Source organism: Calidris pugnax, unplaced genomic scaffold (genome assembly GCF_001431845.1).
Source record: "Calidris pugnax isolate Ruff unplaced genomic scaffold, ASM143184v1 scaffold41, whole genome shotgun sequence".
In the NCBI taxonomy this organism is placed as follows: domain Eukaryota; kingdom Metazoa; phylum Chordata; class Aves; order Charadriiformes; family Scolopacidae; genus Calidris; species Calidris pugnax.
This window is the reverse complement of record NW_015094509.1, coordinates 4,510,687-4,530,240: the sequence shown is the minus strand read 5'-3', so window position 1 is coordinate 4,530,240 and position 19,554 is coordinate 4,510,687. Positions and strand designations below refer to the sequence as shown.

General features: G+C 43.2%; 1 protein-coding gene across 4 annotated transcripts in view; it reads right to left on the bottom strand.

Annotated features, from left to right (window-relative positions):
• WWP1 (WW domain containing E3 ubiquitin protein ligase 1) overlaps positions 1-19,315 on the bottom strand; it is a 66,651-nt gene extending 47,336 nt beyond the window's left edge. For 2 of the 4 annotated variants that reach the window (XM_014965354.1, XM_014965357.1), the window contains exon 1: positions 18,665-19,315. The gene's annotated coding sequence lies outside the window, so the exon portion shown is untranslated. Of the gene's footprint in view, positions 1-11,441; positions 11,565-14,315; positions 14,404-18,664 lie in introns of all 4 variants that reach the window. The other 2 variants (XM_014965355.1, XM_014965356.1) reach the window with 2 other exon arrangements.
• Between the last annotated feature and the right edge of the window lie 239 nt (positions 19,316-19,554).

Sequence of the window (19,554 nt, the reverse complement as noted above, 5' to 3'; positions counted from 1 at the left end):
TTTTTTTTTTTTTTTTTTTTTTTTTGTTGGTTGGACTCTATGATCTCTGAGGTCCCTTCCAACCACTACGATTCTGTGATTCTGTCTCCAGGAAAGTGGGGCTCTATCACATGGAACGGTCACTTGGGAAGCCAAATGCCATCACTCCAAACATTTTTCCTTCTTCTTCCCCCAGCTTTATATATTGAGCATAATGCCATATGGTATGGAATACTTCTTTGGTCAGTTGGGGTCAGCTTTTCTGGCTGTGTCCCCTCCCAAATTCTTGTGCACCCCCAGCCTGCTCAATGGCAGGGCGCTGTGAGGAGCAGAAAAGACCTTGACAGCCTCCAACAACCAAAAAACATTAGTAGCCATCAATGATCCCTGTTCCTCATCCCAAATCCAACACATAGCCCTACACCAGCTGCTAGCAAGAAAGTTAACTCCATCCCAGCTGAAACCATGACACACTCCCTAAACCAATAGCTTTGGTCACCAACTACTAGAATTACAATAATATTCAGGAGCAGAGGAAATGGTCTGAAGTTGGGGCAGGGGAGGTTTAGATGAGATCTTGGGAAGAATGACTTTCCTGAGAGGGTGGTCAGGCACTGGAAGGGCCTGCCCAGGGAGGTGGTGGAGTCACCATCCCTGGAGGGATTTAAGAAACGTCTAGACATGGCACTTCAGGGCATGGTCTAGTGCCTGAGATTGTTGGGTTGGGGTTTTTTGTGTGTGTGTATGGTTAGACTTGATGATCTCAAAGGTCCCTTCCAACCATGGAGATTCTGTGACTCTGTGATTTACACCTAGGCAAAACGAGAACTTCTAAGTTTTCTTTCCCTGAACTCCACAGGCCAGCTTGCAACTTTAAGAACTAATGGAAAGACTTATCAGCAAAGGGTGTCCTCCACAAACACCAATGTGCCATCCACGAACCACTGAACTTTCTGCTTGATGTGGTAACAAAATTGATTCATTGTTCTTCACAAACATTTGATCTGTCCTCTTCCTTTTTCAAGACCTATTATTACAGGCTAATTCAAAACGTCGGCAATTCCATTCTCCTTTCTGACCAAAGGTATGGCAACCAACAAAAGGAAAAAAACCAACTAGGGATACTGCCAGGAGACATTATGTAGGCCAAGCCATTAGCTTTTATCAACCAGTAATTTATTGCCATACGTGAGGGGGGCAGGAAACCCCTCTCCTGTGAACAGAAGCTTCCAGCAAAAAGCTGTATTCACAGACATCTTACGTATTTGATCAAAATACTTGCTGGTTTGATTCCTTTCAAAAGGACGACAGAATTTAAAAATACTTGCACACTGTTTTACAATCCTTTTTTTCAGGTATAACTAATTAAATTTAAAGGTGGCAAAATGGTATCTTGGCACGCTCCAGACATTTAGAAGGTTTCTTTTATGTGTGCGCTATGTTACACCCGCTCTTAAGGAACCAAATTGTTTGAACACAAAGACAAACTTTAAGAAAAGAAAAATATTGTTTAGTCATACTATTGTTTTAATTATCTCACATTACGCATCCTTCTAGCTAGTAAGAAGTTTAAGAGGCATTATATTTAGTTGCAAATGAATTTATTGTACAGCCCTGCAGCCAATAAATACCCCTTAAAATGATTAAAAGTTGCAAAAATGTTAAGAGATCTTTTTAATGTGTCAAATAGACAGCCATGATGTTTCTCAATTTATTGAAATTAAGTTGAAGTAACAAGAACTACAGTCCAAGGTCCACAAACAGCTCTAACCTCTTGTTTTCTAATCTGAATGCTTGACACTGAAGGTCTTAGATTCTTTCAATTTAACTCAATAAATCTGTTTATACGACACTGAAACGTTACCCTTTTTTCACAGCCTGTCAGGTTCCTTGCCCTTTGGTATTCTGTCATTGCCCAAACACAAGCTACCCATTCCCAATCGCACTTCTTCTCTAACCTGCATGAGTTCATTCCCTTCCTGTTTTTTAAACCCCTTATTTTTTGTTGTTTTCACCTTTACTACCTTTAACTTTTAGCCCTATGTATGCATTTGTCTTTGAGTTTCACACCTAAATAATTTAGAATTTTTCTGATAACTAATAATTAGTCCACCACATAAATACACAAGAAAGCCATATGTTACGAAATACAAAGTATTTAAGATTGGAACTATTCAACATGCATGTTCTCCATCAGATTTTCTAACCATGTCTTAAAATTATGCATCATGAAGATGAAAAAACCAGCAACTTCACCCCTAAGTTTTGTGACAGTATGCTCAAGGAAGGAAAGGTTATTAACTGTAAGAATCCTTGTGAAAACAATTTAAGCTACGGTCCTCTGCTGAAACTGTAGGCAAAATATGGCACAAGACCTATTCAGAACCATAAAACATAGAAGAACTTTAATAATTAACTTGGAAATTTGTAAAATGCAGTGAGTTGTATTGAACAGTGTCCTTACTGATGAAGTAGAATTTGTAGAAGTATTATAAATAGCAGCCTAAGTCATCATTTAATAGCTCAGAAAATATGAGAAATTGAGATTGGATTTTCACTGATCATTTAAGATAATCCTGCTAAGGGCACTGATTTTCCTTGTCATCACACAAGGGCAACACACCATCACAGTACCTTTAGTTCAGAATTGCAGTAAGACCACCATGTGCTGAGCAACAAATTATTTTCTGTGGCACCTACTGCTGGTTTTAAACTTCAGTCAAACAAACATTGAGGAACTGAAATGCAATTCTTCACCTCAGACTTATAAAAATTACCTATGCAAACAAATGAATCTAGAAGACTTGAAGGAACAGTAGTAAGTGCTGTTGGAACAGTAGGACATATTCTATGTTAATAACGAACATAGGAAACTATTTGGAAGTCAGGGGTCCAGTAAGAGTGCTCTAAGCACCAAACATTTATCCCATAAAAAATATATTCACTATTTATAATCCCATATCACAAAATCACAGAATGGTTGAGGCTGGAAGGGGCTGTTGGAGGTCATTTGGTCCAAGCCCCCTGCTCAAGCAGGATCACCTACAGCCAGCTGCCCAGGACTGTGTCCAGATGGCTTTTGAATATCTCCAAGAATGCAGACTCCACCACCTCCCTGGGCAACCTTTGCCAGTGCTCAGTCACCCTCATAGTCAAAAAGTGCTTCCTGATGTTCAGAAGGAACGTCCTGTGCTTCAGTTGGTGCCCACTGCCTCCGGCCCTATCACTGGGCACCACTGGGAAGAGCCAGCCTGGCTCCATTCTTTTTGCATCTGCCCTTCAGGTATTTATATACATCGATGAGCCTCCCCCAAAGTCTTCTCCAGGCTGAATAGTCTCAGCTCTCTCAGTCTTTCCTCAAAAGAGAAGAGCTCCAGTGCCTTAGTCACCCTCATGACCCTTTGTTGAACTTCCTCCAGTATATTCATGTCTCTCCTTTACTGAGGAACCCAGGACTGGGCACAGGACTCCAGGTGGGGCCTCACCAAAGCTTAATAAAGGGGAAGGATCACCTCCCTCAACCTGCTAGAAATTCGTTGTCTAATGCAAACTGGGACAGCATCCAGCATAATTGCCGTCCTGTGCTTCAGTTGGTGCCCACTGCCTCCGGCCCTATCACTGGGCACCACTGGGAAGAGCCAGCCTGGCTCCATTCTTTTTGCATCTGCCCTTCAGGTATTTATATACATCGATGAGCCTCCCCCAAAGTCTTCTCCAGGCTGAATAGTCTCAGCTCTCTCAGTCTTTCCTCAAAAGAGAAGAGCTCCAGTGCCTTAGTCACCCTCATGACCCTTTGTTGAACTTCCTCCAGTATATTCATGTCTCTCCTTTACTGAGGAACCCAGGACTGGGCACAGGACTCCAGGTGGGGCCTCACCAAAGCTTAATAAAGGGGAAGGATCACCTCCCTCAACCTGCTAGAAATTCGTTGTCTAATGCAAACTGGGACAGCATCCAGCATAATTGCCCCAAGGGCACATTGCTGGCTCATGTTCAACTTGGTGTCCACCAGGAGCCCCAAGTTCCTTTACTGCCAGCAGGGTATCTTGCTCCTTCCTGTTAAAAAGTACTTCCAAAACCATCTTCAGCTGACAATATCTCTCACTTAGGGATCCTTACCTAGGAGCAACTTACAAGCATTCTCAAAGAAAGGAATTACTTAAGGCTGAGAGGACTGAAAAAAGACCAAAAAAAGGTTACGTAGTAAATCCAACTTCAACAAAACAGAGAACAATAAACCTAAAACAAAGCCCTCACGCTTTCTGTTATCATCACCACGCTTTCTGGAGTGAAACTTCAGGCCAGCCAAAACAGTAAGAGACGGAGCAGCAGTTTACTTCTCCTGTTTCACTGAGCCCACCGCACATACAGACACGTACAGCTTAAACCAGTGGCTCCTTTAGGATCTGCTTTGACATTAGCAGAATTTCAGCTTCAGCAGCCTCCTCCCCAGGGTCTATAAGGCCTTGTCAGCAAGACAAGCCATTAGTTCTTCCAGACAACTAACAGCTCCTCCAGAGATACTTCAGCATGATGACTTCAAGTCATCAACCCTACAGCAGACCGACGCAGATCTGAACTGGAAAGAAGTTCTTCTTAAATCACAGAACACCCAGAGACAAAAGAGACTCATGAGGATCATCAAGTCCAACTCCTGACTCCACAAAGGGCAACCTAAAAGTTAAACGATCTATGTAAGAGAGCTGGCTGAACACTTCTTGAACTGGAAACGCTGGTCAGTTCCCAGAGCTAGGACATCACTGGTATTAGCAAGACTTGGTGGAATGAGCCTGTCCTGGTTTGAGGCAAAACAGAACTAATTTTCTATTCAGTAATTTTACTTTTTCAGCTAGGCCTCTTCTAACTAACTAAACTCTGAAATTAACAGCATATTGTTCAGAAAACTGCTCACTCTCACAGTGATAAGACCTGATTATACCAAGGAATGGTGCGCAGAAAGGCCCCTGCTTATACTTATTGCTATAACAACCAAGGTCAGGGAAATTTGTTATTTGCCCTGTTGGAGGGTCGGAAGCGGAAAAGCGTAGAGGGGTCACACCTGTGGGGAGAAACAGACAGGACAGGTGACCCAAAACTGACCAACAGGGTGTTCCATCCCATCCGCATCATGCTCAGTATAAAAGCTGAGGGATCAAAGGGTCAACTCTCTTCCTTCAATGGCCAACGTCCGAGGAGGACCCTGTCTGTTCGTCTGCCTTTGATCCCGATCCGAGCGCTGACTTCAGTTTTTTCAGGATTCTGCTTTAATAGGTACCTCAGACAAAAGCTGTCTCATTTACTAGAATCATGTCACTCATGACACTCAGTGAAACACTGTAAAAGTAGTTCCTGAATAGAGGGGCCATCTGTTGTTCTGGTTGGTCAATTCGGTCAAAACCTCGACAGAGCCCCATGATTGGAGTGCTGGGATGGACGGCTACAGGCTGTTCTGGGCGAGGTGGATGAGCTGCACTGTATGAAAGGGAGAGGTTTGACTGCACACCCCTTACAGTTGTGGTTGAGAGCCTCTGGGTCAGGATTAGGGGGATGGGAACCAAAGATGCAGTGGGTGTCTACCACCAACCACCCAGGCAGGACGTTAGCACTGCTGAGTTATTCTATAGACAATCAGGAGAAATCTCTGGATCAGTAGCCTTTAGCCTTACGGGAGATTTCAACTTCCCAGACACCAACTGGGAATCCCATACTGCTGGAAATTCTTGTAGTTTGTGGACTTCTTGTCACAAGTACTCAATGAGCCAACTAGGAAGACTCGTTATTTGTGCCTAGAGAAGGACTCAGGGGAGATGTGATGGCAGGTGCCTGTCTTGGCCACAGTGATCACAAAATGGTTGAGTTTCAAATTTTCAGTGTAATAAGAAAAAAGGTCAGCATAGTGGCTACCCTGGATCTCAAAAGAGCAAACTTTATGCTATTCAGGGAGTTACTTAGCAAAGGACCCTGGGAATCTGCTTTTCACTGAATTTTTAGAGTTGGAAGGAACCATAGAGATCATCTAGTCCAACTCCCCTACTGAAGCAGGAGACTCCCCATGCTTGAGGGCTCAGGAGTCCACAACCACTGGTCATTTCTTAAGAACCACCTTTTAAAAGCACAGGAGCAGGGAATTCCGTGCCATTAAGTCAAGCAAGCAGGGCAGAAGACCAGCTTGGCTGAACAGGGAACTCCTTGGGAGCTGCAGAGGAAAAAAGAAACTGTATGATCTCTGGAAGCAAGGTCAGGCCTTGAAGTAACATTATAGAGCTGTGGGTCACGTACGCAGGGAGAAGACACAAAAGGTCAAAACTCAATTAGCGTTGAAACTCTCCAGCGCTGTGTCAGATAACAAGGGCTTTTTTGACTACATTAATAGCATGATGAGGTCTAAAGAAAACATAGAATCATAGTATCATAGAATCATCTAGGTTGGAAGAGACCCTTGGGATCATCGAGTCCAACCATCTCCCCTACTCTACAAAGCCCTCCCCTACACCATGTCCCTCAGCACTGCATCTAAACGGCCCTTAAACACAGCCAGGGATGGGGACTCCACCCCCTCCCTGGGCAGCCTGTTCCAATGCCCGACCACTCTTTCGGTGAAAAATTCCTTCCTAATGTTCAGTCTAAACCTCCCCTGTTGGAGCTTGAAGCCGTTCCCTCTCGTTCTGTCACTAATTACCTGGGAGAAGAGACCAGCACCACCCTCTCTACAGTGTCCTTTCACGAAGTTGTAGAGAGTGATGAGGTCTCCCCTCAGCCTCCTCTTCCTCACACTAAACAGTCCCAACTCCCTCAGCCGCTCCTCATACCATTTGTTTTCCCGCCCCCTCACCAGCTTTGTTGCCCTCCTCTGCACTCGCTCCAGCACCTCCAGATCTCTCTTGGATTGAGGTGCCCAAAACTGGACACAATACTCGAGGCGTGGCCTCACCAGTGCTGAGTACAGGGGGACAAGCACCTCCCTACTTCTGCTGGTAACATTTGACAAACCCTTGTTGAAGATGGTCACCTGACTAATAGGGATGAAGAAAAAGCAGTGGCATTCAATGTTGTTTTTTTTTTTGCCACAGTCTTTAATAATACTAACAGACCCTGGGCTGCCCAGTCCCCTGAGCTGGAGGACTACGAGTGCGGGAACAGTGACTTTCCACTTGTGGACACTGAAATTGTGAAGGACCAGCTGAGTGTTCCCAAGTCCCCGGTGCCTGATGGAATTCACCCCAGAGTACTGAAGAAGTTAGCGGATGTTATGGCATGGTCCCTCTCGACCATCTACCAGAAGTCGTGGTGGTTTACGGAGGTCGCTGGTGACTGGAAGCTAGCCAATGTAATTCCAACTGTGGCACAAGCAAGTTCAAGGTGCACTGGGTGAAGAACTGGCTGATGAGCAGATCTCAAAGAGTTGTAGTGAATGAAGCTGCATCTGGCTGGCAACCAATCACCAGTGGTGTTCCTCAAGGCTCAATTCTAGGGTCAGTTCAGTTCCCTGGGAGGTGCTGTTGACTCTCTTGAGGGCAGCCTTGCAGAAGGGCCTAGACAGATTGGAGCATTGGGCAACGGTGAATGGGATAGAATTTAAAAAGTCCAAGATTCTCTGACTAGGATGGAGTAACACCAGGCACAAGTATAAACTGGGAGAAAGTAGCCCTGCACAAAGGGATCTGGAAGTGCTGGTTGACAGCAAGCTCACCATGAGTCAGTGACAACCTTGAGTCCTGGCAGCCAAGAGGGCACACCCCACCCTGGGGGGCATCAAACACAGTAGAACCAGCCAGTCAAAAGAGGCGATTATCCCACTGTGTTTAGCCTTGGTGCAACCTCAACTCAAGTACTATGTGTGGTTCTGGGCCCCACAATTTAAGAAGGCTATCAAGGTCCTTACAAGCGGCCAGAGAAGGGGAATAAGGCTGATGAAAGGGCTGGAAGGCATTTCCTATGAGGAGCAGCCAAGGACTTTGGGTTTGTCTAGTTTGGAGAAAAGGAGGCTGAGGGGTGACCTCACTGCTCTCTACAGCTTCCTGAGAAGGAAAGTGGAGAGGGAGGTGCTGACCTCTTCTCCCTGGGATCCAGTGACAGGGTGTATGGGAATGGCCCAAAGCTGTGCCAGGGAAGGTTTAGACTGGACATTAGGAAGCATTTCTTTACTGAGAGGGTGGTCAAACACTGGAACAGGCTTCCTAGAGAGGTGGTCGACGTCCCAACCCCATCAGTGTTTAAGAGGCATCTGGACAATGCCCTCATCACGCTTTAACTTTTGGACAGCCATGAACTGGTCAGGCAGTTGGACCAGATGATTGTTGTAGGTCCCTTCCAACTGAAATGTTCTATTCTATTCTATTCTTGCACACCAAGAGGCTCAGGGCCATGACCACTTCCTTTAGGAGCTTGTTCCAGGGCATGACCACCCTATCAGTGAAAAACTTTTCCCAAATATCCAATCTAGACTTCCCCTAACACAGTTTCAAGCCATTCCCACACACCTTTTCACTGGACACCAGGAGATCAGTACCTCCTTCTCCACTAACCCTCATGAGGAAGTGGTCACCTCCTCTAAGCTGAACATCTATAAGCAGCTGAATATCCTCAGCTGCTCCTCGTAAGTCATGCCCTCTAAAGTCAAACCATCTTTTTTGCCCTCCTTTGGACACATTCTAATATTCTTCACACACCAGGTTTAATACAACCATTGCTGTATTTATCTTTCTTAAGCCAACCTGTATGCAATTCCCACCCTCCACCCCAGAAAACAAATCTTTGTGCGCTAATACTGGCAGGGTGAGCAAGCTACATACAAAAATATCCTGTTTTCTCTATTTTTTTCAAGCACATTCACCGACAATTGTGTCAGATGCTGCAATATTAATCCATGCATTATCTACAAGATATTGCCAGCCTCATATTAGGATCTAAGAAAAAATATAGTATACTTATAGATGTTTTTAAAAAAAAAAAAAAAAACCAACTGTTTTTCAGTGTTATGCAGGGGGTCCAAACAAATGACAGACTATGACTCCACTGCACACATCTGCCTGTTCTGCTTTGCCTTATACTCAGACTAGCAAAGACCTTTTTAGCCTGATTTTTCAAGCAAGCATCACATGTATGATTCATACTGTCCACCTGCCTCTTCCCACTCTTCCTTTCATCTCCATCCCTCTAAATGAATCTGTTCACCACCAGATTCAGTTAAAATAAACTGAGAAGTAACATCCTCTGATACACTAAGTTCCCACAAGCTCCATGAAAATCAACAGCTAGGTAGAGGGGAAAAAAACCCCACAATTTCCTGCATGGAATTTAGGATCCCCCTGCTGCCTGGCTCAAAGGCTGCCCAGTCACTGCAGACACAGCCCTGACTCAGCCCGAGCCGGAGCTGTACAAGCCAGAAGGGTCAAGGACAGCAAAGGAGAAGAGATCTGTGATGTGACAAAAAATTTGTTAAAAAAAAAAAAAAAGCTTAGTTCCACTGCTCACAGAGCCACTTATGGGCAAAATATTCAAAATATTTAGGGTACACCTCGCTTGTGAATCTTAATCATGATGGTGCCTCTAGGCCCTACCACAATACCAGAGAACAAAAAATATCACAACCCCTCCTCTGTGTATTACACATAGGACCACAAGCACAGTGAAATAAATAAACAAATTCTAGGCTCTGTTCATTGAACAGAGCAATGGTAGTTAAAGGCTGTCGTGCTAACACATATGTCAAGAAATTAGGGAAGAGTATTTTCTCCCTTATTTTAATATTCAGCTGAACAGCCTTCATAGCTGCCAAAATACATAATTCTGCCAGCTAAACATTAGTCTTTAACCCAGCTGGGTTGCCTGCTACTATAAATAATCCTAAAAGTTTATATAAATTATTGTTTATCAGACTTGAAGCAAGAGCAATGTAAAGTAATATACTAAGATACAGTATCTCTACTTTGCTCTAAAATATGGGCAAATTTTATTATACCTACACTGCAAAATTAAAACCTTACCATGGTTACATGTAGGCACTTCCATATTAAGTACTATTTCCATATGAACAATATGGAAAATTGAGAAGTAAGGGCTTCAGAAGAGGCAGGCAGCCTGAGCACATTCCGAGAGTGCTCAGATAGCTTATAAAATCCACTCACAAGAATTCATGCCTGTCACCACCACCTTATTAGTCACAATAGCCATGACTACTGTAAGCACATCTCTGCTGTAGTCACAGCAAAATTAACAAACCGACACATTCAAAAACATTACAGATGTCAACCAAGAGGGCTGCTGTTTCTGTTACACCCTACCCCTTGCTTTTGTGGCGATAGGAAGAAACCATGACTAAGGAATACCAGTAACGGGAAACACGTTAACATTGCCTCATAAAATATATTGTTTCCCATTCTCCCCATTGTTCTGCTAAGTCAGTAGAAAACAACAATTCAAAGAAGAGGGGATTCAGCATTATGGGCTAAAATGGCAGAAAGGGTCTTGGAACATTTTTTCAGCAGTGAGGTTTAATGCAATCCACCTCCCTTCAGTAACTCTCTCAAAAAACAGCTCAAAGAGGTGTAAGGAGAATTCGCTGCATGTTCTCACTCTTTTCTCTGAATATTTGCTTCTTGAAATGTGCTATGCAGGCCTCTTTCCAGCTGTCAATCTCATGTTAAAGCACTAAAACATGCCTGTCCTAATTCCAATCACAGACTGCACTAACCGTACCTATTACCACCTGAGAGCACACACCCAAGCACTGTCACTTATCTTTTCAAAAATAGTCCTTCAGTGTCTACAGTGCTAGAGAATTCAACCTGATCCTTAGTAAGGGTCCCAGTGGTAAATAATTCTCACTTCTTAAAAAGTTGCCTGTTTCCACTAATTTTTTTTCCAATCTGATTCTAATCTGAGTTAATCTGATTCCAGAATTTAACTATACAGAAATAACAAGTTGAGAACATGAAAATGAATGACACGTAAATCTTACCAGAAGAGCCCAAAGCTTGAGTTTTCAAGGGCCAATACTGGACCATATCTATACATTTCATATTAAGTTTATCTCAGTGTTACAAAGGAATCACTGGGCCATAAGAAAACTACAAGAATGTAGTAAAACAGTGTTTGAAATATTAGTTACTTCCATTTTAGGTGAAGAGATAGAGATGAGAAATGCAGACACTCTCATGAGCGTCAGTATCCTTTCTGGTGAAAAAGCTAAAGACAAAATTATATCCCCTAAAATCACTGAGAGTTAATTCTTGAGAAGAACACTGCCTTGAAGCCAAGCGACTACAAAAACCGCACAGAAAAGGTCATCCGACCCCCCACTGAAAGAAGTCAATTTTCCAAAATATTTCCTTTATTCATGTTGATTTTCAAGGAACTTTTGAGGGCAGATATGAAAGACAGAGGAATGACAAGAAAGGGAAAAGCATCTTCAGCATCCTTTGTCCACATAACCTCCCACTTGCATGATATGGTCAACGCACCAGTCCACCAGCCTGAAGTGTATTAAGAATCCTTAGTTGTAAGTCTTCTTCCATATAAAGCAGCCATTCTTGCTGTCCTCTTTCATACCTTCTCCAGGTCTACTAGGTACCTTTTGAGACAGGCTGGAAAGCAGAAAAGATGAAAAAATGCACGAAGCATTCATTCAATACAGGAAGGCACTGTGGATATAAACAATGGCATCATGATTTTGTCTGCTCTGTTCTTTATTCCTACATCTTCTACATCGATGTTTGAAACCATCAGCTTTTAAGCTGGGGGGAGGTGTCAATAAACATCTGTTTTTGCTTCCCTTCCATTAACAGGGAGGGACTGAAATACAAAATTTTCGAGTATGCAGGAAAATAAGCCCAAAGTGTGTGCCTCCGCTAATACAGATTTATTTAATCTCATTTTAATTTCTTATGATCTTCCAAGCTTTGAAACTGAAGCAACCAGCATAATAGATTTACTCAAAATAGACAAGAATATCAACCAAATCTGAAAATAAGCTCTTAAGCTGGGGGGAGGTGTCAATAAACATCTGTTTTTGCTTCCCTTCCATTAACAGGGAGGGACTGAAATACAAAATTTTCGAGTATGCAGGAAAATAAGCCCAAAGTGTGTGCCTCCGCTAATACAGATTTATTTAATCTCATTTTAATTTCTTATGATCTTCCAAGCTTTGAAACTGAAGCAACCAGCATAATAGATTTACTCAAAATAGACAAGAATATCAACCAAATCTGAAAATAAGCTCTCTGTGGCAGTTTATTAAAAAAAAAAAAAAATCCAAGAAAGGCTGTAGTGGGCAGTCTAGACTAACTTGGTCATAGGAAGTATTTAAAATTGTCCTTGCTTTATGCATTCAAGTACAACCCGTATAATCTTTTTTAATAAAACTCCTATTACTTAGCAACAGATTTTCTCCTTGTCTGTATAACAATCTATTCTTTATACTGATTCACACCAACCAATCCCAACCCAATCTTGGAAGAATTACTTCTTGATAGGCTACCCTACTCAAGTTACCCTACTCAAGTTTTCTAAGCATGTTCTAACACCTCCCTCTTCAGTTATGACAGAGGGTTAAAAGCACACGCTGGAATTTACTCATATTCTATTCAATGTTCTGTAGGTCTCTGCTGGAGGCCTCTCCCTTCACTTCTTCTTATGCTAAAAATAAACAATATTTTCCATTTTATTTGCACAGGAGCAGTACTATTCCAGCAGTTTTTCTCCCAAATCAGTGATTTTTTCCTGATCAAAGACAGAATACAAACAACAGGCCATTTGTAAAAGAGCTACAGCTAGGAGCTCTTCACATAGCACCAGAACCATTTGCCATACAATAATACATAAGTGTGCTTGAAAACTGTTAAATGTTAATAAAAATAGTACGCAAGCTATTATATGTTATAATCTTAATACATTTCAACATTTACTTTTTATTCTATTCCCAATGGGACATTTCCATAAAGCAATTCATAATTATGTTGGGCTCTTATTACTAAATACCTAATTCACACACCATCTTGATGACTAGTTCTAGCTGCTCCTCCCAATGCAGGTCAGGTCTCGGATATTAACACAAAAATGTATCTGTCACCAAATATTAAACTAGCCCCTGTTACGTCTCTCTGAAGTTTCCACTTCCATTAATCTATAAATACTTTCATCACATACAGATTTTGCCAGTTCATTAGTAGCAGTCTTTTTGACATGTTACAGACCAAGACTCCAACTAGTTTTCTTCCCCATAGCTGCTCCATTACCAATGCAGTTTTACTCACCATCCCATGACAACTGAGCTTTGTCAGCAATCTCTCACAAAACATTGAGATTCAATATATTTTTTTAATGACACAAAAATAGCAGTCTTCTACCACATTTTTCAATACTGAATTTTTTCCTGTCCTCGAAAGTTGCATCCAAAAGTCAAAAATACACTTTCTTTTTCTTTTATATAAAAAAAAAAATAAATCTTTCCAGATAATATAGTAAGACAGCGATCATTTTTAAAAAAGATATCAGTGTAAGAAGGTTGCTGGAAGTGGAAAATAAAAAGTGCCAGGAACAAAGGAATAAAGGGAACTGAAATTTAAGAAAAAGCAGCTTCCACACTTCCAGCCTAAGGGGAAGAAAAAATGGAAGTCTGGCCATCCTGTCGCTCTTCATCTTCTATTTAGCTTTCCTCTTCTATTTTATTTTTCTTTTTGACTGTTATATTTACACAGAGATACTGTAATGTCACTGTGTATACTAGAAAATGCAAGAGAGCTAAATCCGACAAAGGTCAGTTTTTAAGACAAATGTATCCTGATCTGTTCAGCAGTGTAAGTTCATGCTTACAAACCACAACAACAACAAAAAAAAACCCACCCCAACCTAACAGCTTACTGAATTCCTCAAGCACTGGCAGAGCACTGTGCTCAAAACTGGACATGTGTTCTCACTTCTGATGCCCAAGTATGTTGTGCAATTTTACAGATTATGAACTTTATCTTTCCTGTTTACTTTTCCCTATTCTAAAACTACAGCTCCTTTGATTTGGTTTATACTGAGAAATCACTGGCTGCCTTGAAATGCACCTACAATCCAAAGTTCTCTCATAGTTTTCACCCACCTACACGAGGAACACATAAAAGGTTTCATTTGTTTCTTTTTTAAAGGCCTTTCCTGCTAATCTCTTGATCCATTTAAACGCTTCTAGCAAAAAAAAATCTTGGTTAGAAACCCCAGTAACTAGAAATGTGTGCAGACTGGACTTTTTTGTCTGTACTGACAGAAGCACAGACAAGAGCTCTCTTCTGCCCACTTCAGGCTGCAAGGTGGAGACACTTGAACGTGTAAAATAAAATTAGTTTGCTGTTTACTTTTGAAACGTGACATCCTCTTCTCGTCATTTTTTAAATGGTTTTCCTCCATCTCCACAATGATTTTCAGCAAGGTAACTCTCAAATCCTGACAGAAAAAAAAAAAAAAGCGGATGGAATAATTCTATGGCACTAGAACTACTTGAGAAGGTCAGTTACAAACAGGGATTTGTGTTCTCAATGCCGTTTACACGTAAGATAAATCAAGAGAATGCCCTGCTGGGTTTTTAGTAACAGGTATTTATATGTGAAAAAAATTCTGAAGTGATTGGAGCCAATGATTAGGCATCAGAGGCTGAATTTCACTACAAAAGAAAGGACTATTGGCCGTACTAGTTACTTCACTCGAAGTTAACATCCCTAAGAGTGAGAATGTTAAGAAGTCTTCAGGCTTTGAACTGGTTACGTTTAAGTACGCTCTGACCCTAGTCAAAGCAGAACATAAGCATCTCTAACATACTCCAGCAATAAGAAAAACAGTGATTAATAAAAAAAAAAAGTTTCAAAAGCCCAAGGATGTAATCTGCTTTGTTAAACTCGTGCTTCACTCTAATTTTTATTAAAGACTTTATTTTAGGTAAAAGGCATTATAAAATAACAGAACCAGCTAAGTAAATTTCACTTCATTCTTCAAAGTCAGTAGAATTTATAAGTTAAATCCAAATCCATATTCTCTTTAAATAGAATTTTGAAAGTGCTTTTTTGACAACACGGAATTATCATACTGTACACTAGATTACAAGCTTATACAACCCTCAACATTGACTATGGGGAGAGGGAATAAAAAAATAAAAAAATCATTTGTTTGCTACGTATCTGCTGTTACAGAACCACAGCAGTGTACAGTCATGCAAACCTGCAATGATTAATTGCTTCATACTACATACCACACGTGTAGTAGCTGTTAAGACCTATATGTAACATGAGGATGAAGGTTTCCTTGACATATTTTCCCTGAAATGCTAAGAAAATATTTAAAAAAAAAAAAAACAAACCAACCACAAAAAACACAAAAACACTCATACACACACACACTCACCACAGCACTCTCCCAGGTAAATAATTCTGACATAGTGTAACTCTGACAGCTGATAGCTTCCCTGGAATCTCTCCTGTTCCTCTGTAAGGCAACACTATGCTTGCAAAACAGACCTATACTTAAATACGCTGATGGTTAAACTATTAGGTCCTCAAACACAGCAAAACTACATCCCAATAAGTAGCAATTATAACTTTTCACTTACAGAAAGCAACTAAGAACAAAAACTCAGTTTTAAAAGGTGCTGTAGCAAATTTTAGCACAATCCATGCCACGCCAGGGGGGGGGGGGGGGGGGAAAAGGATATATCACTACTAACATCTTTTCGACAAGCCTTTGGAATGCCTCTTCTGGACACTCCAACTCCTGCTGGTGAGGAAGAGGAGATTTCTCTCCATATCATTTTCCTTCAAGAAAACAGAAGCGAGATCTCCCATACTTCCAGTGGTTCTTCCCTATGACCAGTTTATGTCACTACGGGAGAATGTCAGAAGATTTGGATGAATCTGAACTGACACCTACAGAGAAAGTGGGCTACTGAAGCAACGAACGCAAATCTTTCAAGAAGGACCTGGCTGTAACCAACTCCTATTGTCTGCATTTGTACCTATAACAAAGCAACTCTGAAGAATATCGCTACACGTTGCGCAACTCAACATTCAAAAGGAAGAGTTCGGCAGTTGTGGTTTACAAGTTTCACAAGGACAGCAAAAATGACAGGATTGTGGTTAATCCAACACTACTATAGAAACTGGGGAACCCTGCCCCAGTTTACAGACTTTAATACAGGAAGGCACAATGGAGCAGCTTTTCTACCGAGTGAGTCGTATGCAATTAATACAGAGCTAGAGAGCCTTTTTCTTTTTTTTTTTTTTTCCTTTAATTGAGGTGAATGTCACACTGTGGAGAAGCAGGTAAGAGCTCTGCTAACCTAGCTTAAAAGATAGGACATTTTTAACAATAGCATCACTCCTTCCCTTCAGTCTTTGTGAAGAAAGAGAACCTTTTTAACCAAGTTCAAAATAACTTCCAAGAATCACTTAGGCACAGTTTGCAGGAGCCCTTTTTTCATTGTTTTTGTCCATCCATTCCATCTCCAAGCCTTCTCACTCCATTATCTGCATTTCACCCAACTGAAGTCTAGGATGAACCTGGGGTTTGGGATTTTTAAAGCTAACAATGATCATTTGCTCTAAGTGCATAAATAGTTGCCATTTCCAATTAATGAACATGGCTTAGGTCGTGATTGTTTTTATTATGGTACCTTAGTTTTCAAATGTAGTGGTTTTATGGCCTAGAAACGCTGAAGCATGAAGAAACTGAATGCAAGATCAATTTCCTGCCATAGATCCTTACCCCCAGCTCCTACTTGTATCCACAGCCCAAGAGAAATGTCTCTCAGCCCGCACACATTCTTTCAAAAGAAAAAACAGGAAAGTGGGTAGACATTCCCATTTATCAGAATCTCCAACTTCATATGGAAAGATAAAAGGAACAGAACTAGCAGACATTCCTCCTTCTTCCAAGGGTTCCACAGACTCAGGAAAAGGGGTTGGCTCTGTCAGTTCTCCCATAATTTAAGAAGCACTTGTAGACGGGTGATTATTTAAACTGTATTTCCAACCCTTTAACAAAACCACACAGGCTGACTTACAATGTTTTGTTCACTGATGTTTAGCAACAAACACAAATTACCTTTCCAACAAAAATAATCCATATCTTTTTCGTAACAGGGTGTCCCATGCCGAGAGATTAAATCAGTCCTGGGTATGTAAAAATGCTTTCATGTTTTCAAGTATAATTATGTATTTAGGGGAATTATTCTACAGTATCACTGGAAAAGACTACTGATAGTGGTAGTAACTCAAGCTAGAAGCATTTATAGGATCAGACCTTTAAAATATAGTTCAAAATACACACCAAAGAGGTGACAAAATGATTCCAAACCCACAGTTTCACAAGCAACATCACCTGAACGTATTTCTAGTTGCCCCGTTTGAAAGCATCTTCGTCAAGAGTCCAGAGAAACTGTGCTTTTACAACTGTAAAATTTTTCCCAAAAGAATGAAAAATCAAGATTTCTTTAAACTTTATATATATTAAATCAATGACAAATAATAATTCAGTTTTTACCTTGACCAACATGGACTCAGACAAGGCAGCATACGAAATTAAAAATAAATTTAAAAAGCCAGTCCAAGTTAGTGAAGCATTATCACAGCTCAACAATAACCAGTTTCTTTCTACATCACAAAGGGATTAAACCAGAATACAAGTTTTAATGGGGGACTCTTATTACTATGAAGGCCACATTGTCTTTCACGTTTATGACCACATATAACCCAGCCACCTGCAGTCGGTGGCAGCATCACCCAGTAAGCCAGTGTTATTAAACTTGCATAACCTGGGGGGGGGGGGTTGTTAATGCAAAATATCCCAATGACTTTATACAACACGGGCACCATATGAAAATATGAATGAAATAGAAAAACATCTTTCTGCAGTTTTGTCCAAACATTGAAGAGCTCCCATTAAAATGATTAGACAGTGTTAAGTCCTTTTCTCTCCCTGACGTACAGTTTAAACATTTATAGGTCTGAAAGCAGAGCTGGATCATCCCAGTTAAACTGGGACGAGAACTGGTGGTGTTCCAGAAGTAAGACAGCTACAAATAAAAGCCAAGTAAACAAACACACCGGAGTTGTAACATTTTGGCACAACATAAACAAAGATAAACGACAGAAATAGGTTCTTTCGAGGTCTGGAATCCACGCAGTCTGCAGGGCAAGATATACATGCAGAGGACCCAGGGAGACTGGCAGACATGTCTAACTTGAGCGGCCACCTCTTGACACGACAGGACACAGCCAAGGGGTGACAGCAGATCGTTAGGAGAGGGGGAAATGGCTCTTCACCTCCCTCCCTAACTTCACCCGAGGAAGGTGAACCCAAATGTAAGAATATCCCTCTCCTCTGCTTTCATCCCGCCGAGAAGCGAGGCAGGGCCGGCCGCGGGCCCTGCCCCGGCGGGTAACGCCGCTCTCTCGCAATCCACTCCTGACACGGGGCAGGACTCAGCCCTCAGAAACACACACACACACACACACACACACACCCTCCTTCTCCGCCCCTCAAGTGACAGGGGCAGCTCGCACCCACATCCCCCCCCACCTCCCCCTTGCCCTGCTCGCCCCCGAGGCCCAACGGCGGCGGCGAGGAGCGAGGCAAAACCGGGCAGCCCTTCTTCTCCTCAGGCCGGGCCGGACCGCAAAGCGAAACGGCTGCGGCACAGCCTGTTTTGTTCCCTTACCGTGGCTCGCAGCCTCACAGCTGCCGCCGCCTCCTCCTTCTCCTTCCTCCCCCCTTTTTTTTTTTTTTTTTTCTTCTTCTTCTTCTCCTCCTCGCCGCCGCCGCGGCGGCTCCTCACCCCTCCGCCGCCGCCGCGCAGAATGATGCCATCTCACAGCGGCATCGGCGGCGGCTGCTGCTGCTGCTGCAACAACAGCCCCCCTCCCGCCGCGGCCGCCCCTGCGCCTCCTGCTGCTGCTGCTGCTCCTCCTGCTCCCGCCGCCAACGGCCCAGCCAGCGCAGGCAGCAGGGACTCGCCGCCGCCGCCGCCCGGGCGGGAGGGCCCAGTCGGAACCGAGTAGTGCGCAGCAGCGGCGGCGGCAGCAGCAGTAGGAGGGGAGGGGGAAAGGGGAGCCTCAACCCAAGCTCTTCAAAGAGGGGGGGACAGGGCTTATTCCTAAGCGCCTGCCCCGGGCTGAACCAAGTCGGGCGGCGCGGCGGGGAGAAAGGGCCGAGCGGAGGGAATCAACCTCTCCGACGGGAGGGGAGGAGGGGGCGGCCAGGCCCCGGCGTTCGAGGTGGGGGGAGGCTTTTGCGAGTCGCTGCCCCCACCTTCTCCCTCTCCCTACCCCGAGGAAGCTCCTCCGCGGCGCCCAGAGCCGGCACAACCGCGATAAAGACCGGGGGTGTCTCCTCCACCCGCCTCCCCGCCGGCAGCCTCCGCCGCGGCCCTGTCAGCGGGATCTCCGTCCCGCCGGTCCCCTTCCTCTGCCGCCCGGCCTCCTCTCCCTTCTCCGAACCGCCGATATTTCTCCCGTTCCGAGGAGGGCGGGCGAGGGGAGGCAGCTCCTCACGGCCCAGGGCGGCGGGGGAGCTGCTGAGGGGCCGCCCGGGCCGCCCCGCTGCCTCAGA